We start from the raw sequence: 7724 nt of genomic DNA on the forward strand, positions 1-7724 counted from the left end.
TTATTGGCTTTCATACATGAAACAGCTTAAAGTCACCATTGAATTTAAACTGGATGAAAGCAGCTGTGAGTCACTGCAGCAGCCTACACCTGTGCCAACAACCAACCAACACCTGGGTGGAGTCCCAGCTGAAGCTGAGAGATACTCAGAGATCAGAGACAGAAGCAGCTGTATGTAAGCGTTCTACAGGACGGCTCACACAAACCTGATGTTACTGATGTCTCCTAGATAGATCTCATGGACCAAAGGCTCTCTGTGTCATCTTGGCTCCAGCTGAACTAAACTGAGAGTGAATTTGGGCTTTTAGGGAGGGGTGAAAGCAGAGCGCTGTAAAGGAAAGGGCTGTGATTGGTTCATAACATGTCAATGAGAAGAAAGGAAAGCTTCAGAGCAACATGAATGAAACAAAGTGTTTTGATGACGACTGAAAGCCAAAACTGTGACTGAAATCAGAATCCAGTTCATCTCCAGCCCTGTCAGCAGTTCCAGCTGTAGTGCTGTTACAATAATAGTCATCACTTCTAGTTTCACAGCAGGAAACTGGGAACATTCAGCGTCTCAAAGATTGACCTGTTAGCACCTGCAGACATTGTTGAGCTGGGTCTGCTGATCTTGTGGAGGTCTTCATTTCTCCACTATTTGGAGAAGCTTCAGCAGGATCCACAGTCAGAGTCAAAGTGGAGTTCTAGCATGGACGTAACGCTTCAAGAAGCTTCAGACAGACAGTGTTCTCCAAAAGTTCTGCTCTAAAAGGAAACTTTGAGCTGGCTCTGTAATTGTTGTAGTCAGAAGGATGGAGGCTGGATCTTTGATGAGTGCTTGCACACAGGCTGTCTTTAAGTATTCTGGGACACAGCCAGAGGACAGACAAGTGTTCATTATTGGAAGCAGCCGAGGGGCAGGGACATCCCAAACTTCACTCAGGAACTTTGGAGGAATCATATCTACACAGCTTGATGAGCGTTTCAGTTGTGCCACAGTCCTTCAAAGCTCCTCCACAGAGACTGGCAGAAAAGAAGATCAGATATTGTGGCTGGGGTCGGGGACATCAAGAAAAGAATCAGGAGCTGCTGGTTTGGATTTCCTCTCATTCATTTGATCCTTCAGAAAGTTTAGAAAGTGAAGACGTTCCTCACTCGATGCCGTAATCTGATGAAAACTTGCAGGATGTCAAAGACGCTCCACTGAGCTCCAAAGAGCTCTGGGCTGTGCTTATTAGAATGAATTAAAGGAGAGAAATAGCCGGCCCTCGCCTCGTTCACCTGTTCATTGAAAGCAGTCGTTCATGCTTTCATTTCTTGATGACGGAGCTGAAGATTCACCTTCTTCCGTCTCCTTTCTGCCCTCCGGCATTGTCTTTTCAGACTGTGAATGTCTTTGTGAATCCAGGGCAGCGAGCGAGCACCACGTTAGTCCTGATCTTAAAAGGTGCAGTTGAATCTAAAGTGGATGTACAAAGGAGGTTCAGATCATTCAGAGTGTTTGTGTGTGTGAGGGAGGAGGAATACCAGTGGTGGTAGGAAACACTGATGAACATGTTTCTCCTGTTTCCTCATGAAAAGAGCGTCAGCGTACTGACACAGCTTCTTTTGCCTGATCACTTGGAAAATGATCTCAAACAGAATCCATCAATGATCAGATAGAAACACATCAGCTCAAAGCCTGGAGTTCATACTGAAGCCCACAGTTATATGTAGGCCAACAACACGCTGTTTGAAACCAATGAATTTACTGTACTGAGGAACTCTGTGGCAAATGAGTCAGTAAGATCATCAACATGGATCTTAAAATCAGCAGCTCAGATCATGTGATCACACATAAAACCATGGAGCAGGAAACATCTGAGAGCTCCAACTCTGATGGAGTCTTAGGAGGGCGGAGATACCTGCACAGATAGCAGCTGTTTCACACTTTAACAAGCAGCACCTCCAAACTACACCCTTCATCCACCTTAATAGGGGAGCATTTGAAGCCAAAGCTCCACCCACCCAGCCACTTTCTCTGGGCTGACTGAAACAATCATATGTGGGGTCAGAGTTCACCGACTAGACAGTCCTCTCCAGATTTCATCATGTTTCTGTTCAAAACATCAAATCAAGCTGATGGGAAGTTGTAAAATCCTTCAGAATAAAAGCCTGACTATTCAGAGCTGCAACATTAAGAAGAGCAAAGTGAACCAAGGTGGATGGAGGCAGCAGAGAAACTGTAGGGTGGAGCTGAATGCTTCATCAATGGGATGATGCAGCAGATTTTCTCCACCTTGCACAAACTGTCCTGTTAGTTATTATGACTGGAATATCCAAAATGTCTCCAGAGGCTCCGAGTCCAGCTGAACATGTATTAGTGTTTAGAGTGGAACTGAGATGATAGGGACTAGGACCTGGGGGACGTCAGTCAGTGACGGAGCGGTCAGCAGGTGCGGGCAGGTACTTGATGGAGTGTTTCCTGCACGCTGGACTCCATATGATATGTTAGCAGAGAGGATCTGGCTCCTGATTGGTTGAAGTGGAGCCCATCTGCTGCAGAAAGATGCCTCCTGTCCCAGAAAACATTGAAGTTGTCTCTAAAGCCCAGGCTGTGGGAGTCACACACAGAGGAGAGCCAGGTGTGGAGGCCGAGCAGCCGCCCAAACGCCCCACGGCCACAGGTGGGAGTGGGGCCGGAGATACAAACACTACGGTGGGCTTGTTTCACAGCCTCACAAAGACACACAAAGTCCAGTTTGAGGAAGTGGGAGCGCTGTTTGGAATCCGGTTTGTGCCCATGTGGATAAGGATGGTGTCGGCCTCCGGACGGGATCGTATTCTGCCAGGAAACTTGTCTAAAATGTCCCAGAGCGTCGGGCCGGGAAAAGACAGAGCGTACGCCTCCTTTATTGTGAAATTCCTCACCATGGTAACTGAACACATCAGCTGGTCTGCAGCAGGTTATGTTCAGAGTTTGAGGCTCAAATTGGCTCAAAGTGTCCCATTTTCACTGATTGTTTCCCGACGACATGCTTCAAGTGTGATATGGATCCTCTGCTGAAGGAATCTGCTTTCTATCCACAACCTGTTGATCCGTATCTGACTAACAGCAGCGCAGGAAGCCCTGCAGTTATAGAGAAACTGTCTGAGTCGCATTGTTGCTGCAATTTACCTGCAACTGCTGATGAAGAAAAAGTCTCAATGTGTTTGTGTTTGGTCCTAATCTGCTGCCAAGTCTGTTTGACACTGCTGGATTTCCAGCTGATAGATGACAGATTAGAAACTGATCAGTCTATTGATCACACAATATTCCATCAATAGAATTGATTTGACTTTGATTTGTGTAACAAAGTGATTTCCACGTCTCCTTCATGATGTGACAGTGTCAGAGCTGAATGCACTTGTAGAGTATCATGTTTTATGGCTCACATTTAAAGTGTTCCAGCTCTAATGTACAGCTGTCATATTAGAAATAGAAGCAGCTCTGATTTTAGTGCTCAAATAAATCTATGAAGTGATGAATTCACACATGAACAGTTTTCTGCAGCGTTCCTCTCGGCCTTATTTGCAGCTCCACTCTTGTTTTTGCTCTAATAATTATTTCTCTCCATGAGCTGTTTCTCTGCCTGAAGGAGGCGCCACTCCATCGCTTCATTTAGTGCAGAACAAGAGTCACATGATGCTGCTCTGTCAACACCAATCACACTTTGTACAGCTCATGTTGTGTTTGTTGTCCTCTCAGTCTGTCAGGTGGAGGTGGAGGAGGGGGCGGAGTCTGTCCAGCTGCCCTTCAAAACCACACAAAACCTGCCTGGATATGCTAAAGTGGAGTGGAAACGCTATGAACCTGAATACAACATGGTCCACCTGTATAAGAACGGCTCTGACCAGCCTGAAGAACAGCACCAGGTTTACAGAGACCGAACGAAGATGAATGAAGACCTGCTGAAAACTGGAGACCTCAGTCTGACCCTGAAACACCCCACAGAGAGAGACAGTGGAGGATATGTCGGTGGAGTCAACAGCAAGAACATCTGGATCAGAGCTAAAACAGTGCAGCTCAAAGTCAAAGGTTTGTTTCTGTGTGTGTGTGTGTGTGTGTGTGTGTGTCTGACTGTCTTGTGTCTCCTCTGCAGGGAGAGTTCAGGTCCAGGATCAAACAGGGGACATCAGGAACAGAAGCAGCTCCATTGATCCGACTCCTCTGATGGCTGATCAATCAGTTTGATCTGTGTGTTCTTTGATTATTGATCAGTGATGTCAGAGTGGAGTCAGTGTGATGTTGTTGTTGTGTGTTTGAGACTTTTAGTGTCCATGAAGGTCTCTGCTGCCGTAGATCCTCTGAACTGTCACAGAGGTCTCACTCTGGAGGAAACTCTCAGCACTTTCCAGCAGCTCCTCCATCATGGAGGACGTTCCCTCACTGTAACAGGTGGAGGAGAGAGGAGAGGAAGCACAGGTGGATCCTCTGAGGAAGAGGAGCGTTCCTACAAACCACATGATCACATGACCAGAGGGGCGTGGCCTTCAGTGGTAGTAATAAAGGAACAGTCCACATGTTCCACTTTGAAGGCTCATCTCCAACAAAGCAGACCTGTGATCACTTTAACTCAGTATGATGGATTGTTTGGATTTGTCTTTGTTTCTCTGGCTTTTCTTGTGTGTCTGTGTGTCTTTGTATGTTGGATAGAGTCATGTGACCTGCCCAGGGACTACACATGGAAATGAGCAGTTTAGCTCAAATCTGGCAGGTTTCCATCTTCTGTTTTTATCCTGATGTCCATGAACATGAACTCTGTCCCTGTCAAATAAATCCAGATACAAAGATCAGATCTACTGAGCATCATCAGCGTGTCAGCCGCTAACTGCATCTTCAAATAAATAAATGTGTCTGATCAGCGGTGATAAGAGGAGAGACGCTGAGCGAGTGAAACTTTAAAAACTGACTGAAAAAATTCTTCTTGGCTTTATTTTTTCCTTCCAGTCTGAAAAAATCTTCCATTTAATGATTCTGTGGAAATATGAGAAATTTGAAGACCTTCATTTATTTGTATTTCAGAGTTTTTGATGATCCACAGCAGCCCTGAATAAACACTTGAATTACTGTCTGAGCTGCTGCAGTTTCCTGCTGCGTCCACTGGGTGTCAGTAAAGCTGCAGGTGTCTCACCTGTGAGTCCAGCTGTGGGGAAACAGTCCAGCTGCTGGTTCTGCCTCCAGCTGAGGAAACACTTCATTCCTTTTATTGCTGATCTCTCTTTATGAATCCACCTGAACTCGTCTGATCCTGGAAACCTTTCACTTTCCTTCCTTGCTGTCTCCGTCTGTCTCTCACTTTCACGTTGGTTGGTTCCTCTCTGAATCTCTCCTCTTATCTGTGAACATTCATGAGGAAAAAGCAGAATCAGTTCAGGCTTCGCTCTCACAGGATTTTAATGTTTGTGCTCAGAGTCTTTTCAATGAGCTCCATCTTTTTCCTGGAATCATCTCCAGAAGGAGCTGAAAGGATCCGTGTTACACAACGTGGCCACTTTAAGTCCATTAAAAGGATCCAGGAAATAGTCAGAGCCCAAAAACCATCAGGGGAAGTGAAAGGTGTGTTTTCTTTGATGACGTCACCAAAATGAGAGCTTTGTAAAAACAGGAGAAAGAAATGTGCCAGTTTATTAAACACGTCTCATTTCAACTTCCCGATGAAAGTGTCGCTTTGAAGTCAAAATCTGAATCCAAGACTGAGCTGTGTTTTTGTTTCTGCAAAGTTCTTCCACAAAGTCAGGTTTTCAAACCGCTGTGACAGCTGCCTCTGTGTGTCAGTAAGTCTTTGAGCTTCTTTATCATAATATCAGCAGCCTTAAAAATAAAGACGGACTGATGTGGATGATTATCAGTAATCAATGAGACCGATCACTGATATCTGGAGCTGACAGAGATTTAGAAACAAATCAAATCCAGCAAAGAAAATGTATTTTTCTGTTGTGGCAGAAACGGTTGGTTTCAAATATCTGATGATGTTTAAGTTCATGCAGCTGTTACACATCTGTACTCACAGCCAGCTGTAGTGCTCAGGCCTGCTTAGCCTCTAATCTGCTGGCAGAGAGCTAATAATCTATTAATAATCTCACTCATACGTTACAGGATGGCTGACAGTGAACATCACAGCAGTTGTGTTACTGAGGTATAACAGGGCAGCACTAACCATGAATGTGCATCAGACCAACTCACCAGAGGAGTTTGTGTGATCACAATAACTCCTGGACACAGCTTCAAAGTGACTCCTCACTCTGACAGCACATTACACTCATCAGTTTCACTCACACACATTTTTATAAACTCATCATAACTACTTTGAAACAAAGTTCCAGCACACAGAGGAAATCCACAGCTGCAGTGTGTGGCTGCCACGCCCACATCAACGTCACCGTGGCGTGTTCACTGACCATTAAACAGTAGGAAATGTCACTCAGCAATGAGACCTGGGTCACGCTGACATCATGGTTGTGTTCTGTGTCCATATGAGTTTGAATCTGCTTCAGTGAGGAGAACATCACAGTCCACGCTTCCTTCAAACAGTCCACAGACCCGTCAGGTCTGAGCGTCGGGGACATTTCACGCTTTTTGAAATCAGCTCTCAGGATTACAGCAGCTCATGGATGTCATCAGTTTCCTGTTCTGGTGAGTTCACAGCAAACAAAGTTCCTCCTCGTGTTCCTCTGTGAATCCAGTCGTGCTGGAATATTTGACAATATTCCCACAGTAATGATGTCATTTCTACAGGAATTGGTTTTATAGAAACATCCTGATATCTGACAGCTCATGGGAAGGACCAAAGGGAGGAGGCCAGATATGATAGCTTAGCAAAAATGTTCTATAACAAAAGTAAAATAAGCAAACTCATGTAGCTCAGTGAAGTCAGCGGGATGTGCAGTGTCTGGATCTGTGACATGGACTGAAAGAAACCATAACACAAACCAAACAGCCAAAATCAAACTCCAAGTAGAGACAGAAATCCTGCTGCCACCATTCATTTCTGTTTGGAAGCAGACATAAAGTCCTCGTGCTGTCAAATCCAGAACCACTCGAGCCTTTTGGAGCCGTTTACATCTGTGAAAAAGGTGGAAACATGTCAAACATGTGAGGAAGAACCAGCAGCAGCTCACACGTTTACCACAACCACACACAGTCCTCTGAGAGCAGCGTGGCCTCCATCTTTGAAACAAAGTTCACAGTGAAAATCAAACAAACTCGCTGACTGATTATTGATTGATTTTCAGAGATGATGTCAGATCGGGGCTGCTCAGGGTGCTGTGGCTGTAAAACGCCAATCATATCCAGTCAGAGAGCCTCACTAAGCCCCGCCCCTCTTCATACACCTGCTCGTCCCGGTCGGGCTCACGGGGGCGGCGGTCTCAGCGCACACGCTCACACCTCTTTCCACGTCCTCCAGCTCTTCTGGGACGCTGAGGCGTTCCCCGATGAGTCGACAGACTGAATCTCTCCAACGTGTCCTGGGTCCGCCCCGGGGTCTCCTCCCAGTCGGACGCCTCACCCAGACGCCCTTCAGAGGAAGCTCACGGATGGCGTTCGTACCTTCAGCCTGATCCTTTCAGTCACAGCTCGTGCAGTCACAACACTGCTGCCAATAAAGTGAAACAAAGCATCTTAAAGCCATTTCAATAAACGCACACACAGAGTTATCACAGCACTCATGAAACATGCACACTGGGCACAAACTAACTTCTAACATGTTGAACTTTGCTCCA

This window comes from Oreochromis niloticus, linkage group LG8, assembly GCF_001858045.2.
Source record: "Oreochromis niloticus isolate F11D_XX linkage group LG8, O_niloticus_UMD_NMBU, whole genome shotgun sequence".
NCBI lineage: Eukaryota > Metazoa > Chordata > Actinopteri > Cichliformes > Cichlidae > Oreochromis > Oreochromis niloticus.